Source organism: Octodon degus, unplaced genomic scaffold, assembly GCF_000260255.1.
Source record: "Octodon degus isolate 3935 unplaced genomic scaffold, OctDeg1.0 scaffold00302, whole genome shotgun sequence".
NCBI classification, from domain to species: Eukaryota; Metazoa; Chordata; class Mammalia; order Rodentia; family Octodontidae; genus Octodon; species Octodon degus.
The window spans coordinates 1,539,139-1,546,457 of NW_004524878.1; the positions used below are offsets into that span (position 1 = coordinate 1,539,139).

The 7,319-nt window shown below is 41.9% G+C and overlaps 1 protein-coding gene across 1 annotated transcript in view; it reads right to left on the reverse strand.

Annotated features, from left to right (window-relative positions):
* The window catches only part of St5 (suppression of tumorigenicity 5), a 179,446-nt gene that overhangs the window by 171,011 nt on the left and 1,116 nt on the right, over positions 1–7,319 (reverse strand). The window lies entirely within an intron of this gene.

A 7,319-nucleotide genomic window follows, 5' to 3' on the forward strand; every position in this document is an offset into this window, starting at 1 on the left:
TGAACTACACAGTAATACTTTGTCTAAAAAATAAATAAACAAACCAAGGGGCCAGGACATAGCTCAGTGGCACAGCATCTGCCCGGCAAGTGCGAAGTCCTCAATTCAATTCTTGGCACACATTAAAAAAAGAAGAGCAGAGCAGAGCGCAGGGTACTTGTTAGATTCCATATATGCTCTGTGTTTCAAATAGAAAATAAGGCAAAGAAGACTCCTGGCTTCCAGGAACTCGTCCTAGATAAAACACTGACAAAATGCTGCTGTATACATTATTATTTTATTTATATTTTTAGGAAGGGTCTACAGGGCGTTCAGGGTCTCATCACTAGATCGGACTCATAGTGATCTGCCTGTTTACAGTCTCCCAAGAGCTGGGATCACAGGTACACGTGCACCACCATGCCCAGTCTCAATTCCAGGGCCAGAGCCAGCACTGCAGGCCTGGGGATTGAAACCAGCCCCTGCTCCTACTTGCAGGTGCTTGAATCCACTGAGCTATCTGGCTGGCCCTCAAAAGAACATCTTGACCCTAAGTCCAATGTATCCATGCCAACACAAATGCCACTATATTACTCACTTGTGAGTTGGGTTTTCTTCATCTTTCAGTCCCTATTTATAGATTGTAGTGTCCTCTAAGAGGCAAGAAGTTCTGATTCCCCTTCCATACAAATATACAACTTCTGAGAGAACTTCCATTTTCCTTGGACTTGGTCCTAGTGTGGCTTTAAGCACACAGCATCCACACCTAGTTCAAGAGAAAAGAACAAGCCAGGTGTGGTGTGCACCTGTAATTCCACCACTGGGAGGGCTGAGGCAGGAGGATCACCAGGAGTTTGAGGTCTGACTGGGACTCATAGTGAGCTTAAGGTCAGCCTTAACTACATAGTAAGACCCTGTCTGAAACAAATGAAACCAAAGAGGAGTAGGGAGGGGAAGGGGAAAGGGGGAAAGGGGGAGGGAGGAAGAAAAGGAGACACAACAAACTTTCAGGAAAAGCTTCTCCAAGCAGTCCTTACTATTGTGTTGCACTATGCAATACGAGGAGATATAATGCTAACTGGATTCCCGGCAACATTAAATGCAATCGAACACGACTCATGGGGGAAAAAACAACTGTAGACCCTCTTTACTCACTAGACAATTCATCCCCATATGTTGAGCCTCCGTATCAGGGGTCATCTCAGCACCCACAGCAGAGGCCACAATGGTGTATAAACAGACATTTCCCAACAGCGGCATTTCAGAAGGTACCTGACATCCACCAAAAAGTAATTTCCCATCCAATTTCTTAACTTTGTCCCTTCATCACCTTACTGATACATCAAACCTCTAATATTAAGCATATTCACTCAGGAAAAGTACTGAGAATAAACAGATGCTTATGAGCAGTAGCACAATCCTTTATTCCTGGCAGACAGTTAAAACATTATGCACACCAAAAGAAAAGTGCTTCAAATATAGTAACAGAGCACTTCCCAGAGACCAGTGTCTGACTAACCCTCTCAGGACAATGACTGTCTGATTAGAGGCCCAGGAGTAGCTGTTAGCTTCCCCCAAAGAAATTAATTGGGAGCGGGGCAGTTTACAAATATCTAGAAGCAAATTTGTGTTAGCTAAATCAACATCTTGGTCCCAACCCAGCATGCTGTGGAATGCCTGTAATCCCAGCACTCTGGAAGCCTGGAGCAAGAGGATCCTGAATTTAAGTTCATCTTGAACAATTTCACCAGATCCTTTCTCAAAAGTTAAAAAGGGATGATGATGTAGTTTAGTGTCAAAGCACTGGGTTCAATCCATAGTACCCCCTATAAAAAAAAAATCCCAATTCCACATCAAAGACAAAAAGCCAAAAAAAACTGACACTTGCTCCCTCAAAGTATTTGCCAAATCATTAACAAATAGGAACATATCCTCAACATATTCTGCTTTCAAGGCCAGGGAGATAGCTCAGCAGAATAAGTGTTTGCCTGGCAAGCACAATGCCCTGAGTTCAATCCCCAGTGCTGGGGAAAAAAAAAAAAAAAAAAAAAATCTGCTTACTATGGTCCTTTATCACAGAAGGCCTGTAAAACTGAGGGTTAAGGGACTGGGACATAGTTCAGAGGCATAAGTGCCTGCCTGGCAAGCACAGGATCCTGACTTCAATCCTCAGTACAAAAAAAAAAAAGGGGGGGGGGGTTAATTCTTATGCTATTAGCAAAGGGTTAAGCAGATTATTTCTATCATATTTTCTTAGAGAATCCCAACTTTCAGTTTAAGTAAATGATTCCCACACTCCTAGTAAGGACCCTTAATTGGGTTAGTCTGTTACTTTAGCACTGTCTAGAAAACGCTAGATTCTTTTTAAGCCCTTGGGCAAAAATCTTTTGATAATAATTTTTTACAAATCATCTCTAGAGTTTACATACATCCCACAACTAGTTATATTGATAAGAGAGCCTATTTCATTCCAAAGACTCCCTCCAAACGGAAAGCTCGATCTGGCACCATGTCTAACATTGACTTCCTGTATAAAACAAAACACAAAGCAACAAGTATACAACATAATCATAGGTCTAGAAAGCAAGATTGCAAGAAAAACATAGAAACTTTAGCTTGTTTAGGCAGAGAAGGGTGAGGAAATGACGGGTATAGATGGGACAGTCTGTACTTTTCATGACTGCCACTGGAGTCCAGGACAGACAGTTCATTCACTCAGAACATCTGTGCAGAGAAGTATAGAAAAATAGTAAAAGTAAGAAACACAAGTTAACTACTACCAGTCTTAGGAGATAATCTGTGATCATCAATCAGAAACCTTAGACACCATTGCCTTAGGGAGGTTGTTAAAGCTCTTGAAAGTGAGATGAAATCCCTTAAGATTTAAGGTATCCAGAAAATGGAATATTCAAAATAGTCCAAGTTCTATACTAGGACCTTCCATCTGAGATCCAAAAGGAAATTCCAGTCTTCTTGTTTAGTTATCTTAAAAAACCTAAACTGCTTCTTTAATACATTAGAAAAATGACAAATGCCCCACAAATATAAAAACATTAACAACTGCATAAGCAATACATCAAGAATGCAATCAAACATTTCTGACGTTCAGATAATAGCACTGCCAGAGATTCTTTTTGAGATCCCAACTTTTAAAGCTTGAAAACATTCTCTCAGGGCCGACCAAAAAGGTCAGCAGACTGAAGTGCCTGCAAGCAGGCACAGGGGTCGGGGTTTGATCCCCTGGCTTGTCATGCCAGCCCCACCCCGGGGGCAGATTGAGATGGCAATTGAGACTGGGCGTGGTGGTGAGTACCTGTAATCCCAGCTCTTGGGAGGCTGTGAACAGGAGGATCACTTCGAGTCTGATCTAGTAGTGAGACTCTGAACACACTGTAGAACCTTCCCTAAAATACAAAAAAGAAAAAAAGAAAGGAAAAAAGAAAACATTCTCACCAGAACTCATACCCAAAATGTACCATCTAGCAACATGTGCTGCCATTCTCTGGAACCTAGACAGTTCTCCTTTATGATCTATAAACATAAACAGAAGCCACAGACAAAAAAAAAAAAAAAAAAAAAAAAAATGGCTTTCAGAGGTCACAAGATACAAAATGGGAGAAGAAACCCAAGTTAATCTGGGCAAGTCTGGTCATAAGGGATTTCCACTGTCTAGAAGAAAAACTAAGCTAGGAGATCCCTCAGCTACTAAATTCTAGAAACCTCTGGATAAATGGCAAAGCTAGAACTTTATGTTGTATCGCTTCCAATCCTCTATACTAAGGAAAACCACACTCCTCAAAAGCCCAGAACCCAAACTCAGTCACATCCCACTCAACATGACAGATTTCCAGGGTTAAGGGCTCCTAAAGGTATAAATGAGTATGGAGAACTCAGATCATACTTTGGCTTTGCATTTCTTATTTAAAAAAAAAAAAATGACTTTCACATAAAACTTCTCTAGTTGACAAATCTTAGGTTTCTGCCTGTCAGCTGCCCTTTTCTGTGCAACCTGTTACCTGATATCCTTGGTCTATGAACCAAGTCTTATAGCTCTCTCTAATAAGCTCAGAGGAAAAAGGACTAGAGGCTGCACAAGGGACACAACAAATCCTGATTCTTTGCAAAGTGGCAGACAATTCTAGTACAATGCCTCACCCATTGCAGCCCTTCCTGTGCCCATTATCAGCAGAGAATCAAAGGGCCTGGCTATGAATTTGGGTATTCAATGGTCCTGTAAGCTCCCTAGCAGTTCACAGGAGCAACAAAATTCAGTGGTAAAAATGTGAAGGAGTAGGACAAGATCGTACATCTTTAAATCCTAGTAGTTATATCCCTTTCTAGTTTCTACACAGTACTGTAATTAACCGGTGGCCCTCTATTGTTTCTTCGAAACTAAAAGAAATAAATATATTTTATCTTAATTGGTCTCATTATGTAAAAGAGTAATCTCAACTCTTCTTTTAATCTTACCAACTTTTTTTTTTTTTTAAAGAATTATTTATTTTATTTATTCACTCATTTTGTGTGTGTGGCCAGCTCAGCCCACCAGGGGGCGGGGCTGGCTGGCATGTAGTGCCGGGGGATTGAACCGCGGTCCCTGTGCTTTGCTTAGCTTAACTTGCTCTAAGTAGGTGCTTTAGACCACTGAGCCATCTCACCAGCCCCTACCAACTTTTTTTTTTTTGGCAGAACCAGGGATTGAATTCAGGCCCTTGCGCTTGCCAAGGAAGGGCTTATTCTACTGAGCCATCTCCCCAGCCTCTCTTACCAACTTTTAAAATACAATATTTTTAAGAAACAAGGGCCAGCCAGACAGCTCAGCAGACTAAAGCACCTGCTTAGATGAAGTGCAGCAGCCGGGGTTGAATCCCTGTGGGCCCTGCAGAGAAGTCATTAAGACTGGGCATGGTGGTGTACTCCTGTAATCCCAGCGCTTGGGAGGCTGAAAACAGGAGAATCACCATGAGTCCGATCTATGTAGCAAGACCCTGTAGACCCTGCAGACCCTGTACCAAGTACATAAAATAAATAAATAAATACATAAATAATCTTTTTTCTGTATTTTAGGGAAGGGTCTACAGGGTGTTTAGGGTCTCACTACTAGATTAGACTCATAGCAATTCTGTTTACAGCCTCCCAAGTGCTGGGATTACAGGTGTGTGCCACCACACCCAGTCTCAATTACCATTCAGTGTGCCCTGGGCGACAGGGCTGGCAGAGCAGACCCGGGGATTGAACCCCTGGCCCCTGCGCCTGCTTGCAGGCACTTTGATCCACTGAGCTTTTTCGTCGGCCCAAAAAATTAAAATAAAAAGAAATGAAAATGAGGAGGCATCTCAAAATTTAGGGAATTAAAGGCTCTTAAATTATAGCATTTATCTACCTGTCAGGTAAGTTGTTGCTTTTGTTTTTTTTGGTTTTTTGATGTAGTTGTTAAAGAAAAAATATGGGGCCAGGGAGATGGCCCAGTGGAGCCCGGGAGATGGCTCATTAGAATAAGTGCTTCCCTGGCAAGCGCAAGGGTCTGAGTTCAATCCCTCGTTCCGCCAAAAAAAAAAAAAAAAGAAAAAGAAAAAATACTTTCACCCAAGCATTGGGAAACATGCTGCGAAACATGAAGGACAAGCCACCAGTCATGCAGCTTCACAATACATTTCATGTTACTGTTCGCCTGCTAAGATTCAGCTCTTTCCTAATCCACAGCAGCCCTGAGGTCAGTGCTCAGTGAACCAGGCTACTTACTACAGGTGCTGTAAGTGGGGCAGAAACCGAAATACCCAGGTATCTTGGCTACGTTCCCTAATTAAGAACTACAACTTGTGATGTGAGTGTAACATTTCTGTACACAGATATCACATTAATCTTCTGAAAACACTGCTTTACTCTTCTCTCAAAAGTCTTTGAAAGCTGGAGGATGTCCAGGAGGTAAAGTTCCAGCCCAGGCACCAGCATCCAAGCTGACCGCAGTGCACTTCTGAGGCTGGATCTCATCTCCCCCTGGACCTCGCACTGTGGAAACCAGCTGTGGAAAAGGCCAAGCGCCAAACAACCAGGCACTGGAATTCCAGCTCTGCCACTTACTACCATGTCATCATGAGCAAGCTAGTTATCTTTCTGCCCTTTTTCCTTAAAACAAGAACTCCCTCATCTTTAAAACAAGAAAAACAATAAAGGACCAAAGAGAGAGCACGGTTCATGGCACAGAACGGATGCTCAATCACTACTTTTCTCCCCAGTTCCCATCCAAATGGCCAGTTCTGATCTGACATTCTCCCCAACAACTCTCCCACAGTTCCACAACCACACTTCAGTTCTAATTCAAATCTCTCTTCTGAAGAAGTCTTGTCTTGAATCATTTTTCCTTGGGTTTCCATAATTTCTACAGTCTAATTACCTAAATCAGGGATACTGCAGTTTGATCCCCACCTCCACCTGCCTTACCAGACCCACCAATAAGGCAGCCTGAGCCAGCCAAAAAAAAAAAAAAAAAAATTCTCATAAAATCAGAAACACATATATCGTTCCTCTTTCCCCCAAGAAGCCCACAAACTCAAGAACAAGGACTGTACTAATTATTATGCCGTTACAATCTAAATGTTCAACGAAATAACATTTGATAAAAGTGAGTTTAGAGTCATCTACCTAAAATGAGTACCCTTATACTCCAATTAGGGGATCATACTACCCATACACATCTGAATAAATTTCTTCCCGTATCTCGGGAAGCTTTTTCAAGGTAATATTTACTGAGCAAATAAAAAGTTACATCTGTGTTAGTCACCTAGGAACTGCCAGCCCAGCAAAATCCAAAAAGTTTTGCTACATTTCCAGGGCTTAGTCTGCTGTTCAGTTCTTGCCTAGCCTCCACTTAATTCAGCATGGTAATTCACCTCTTGGATTAACTTTCTAAAAGTTACACTATTTGAATTCTTTAGAAACCTCTCTTTTTGAAAAGAAAAAAAAAATCAGTGAAGAGATTCATCTTCTGAAAAGTACCACTTGTAGGAAACAAAACAAAGCAATATCGTAGTCATCTAGATTGTAGCCCTGTGGTCCTACCCTAAGATTGAGAGGTGAGGTGTATGCACATGAGAGGTAGCTCAGAAACCATCTCAGGACTCTGACGGTGGTGGTGCAGGCCTGCATGCCTAGCACACTAGAAAGCCGAGGCAGGAGATCTCAAGTTCAAATCCAGTCTGGGCAATTTAGCAACTTAGTGAAACCCTATCTCAAAATAATGAAAACAGCTGGGGGTATAGCTCAGTGCAAAGACCCTGGGTTCAAGCTCCAGTAGGAAAAAAAAAAAAAAAAAAAAAAGGGGGGGGGGGGTTAATTCTTAT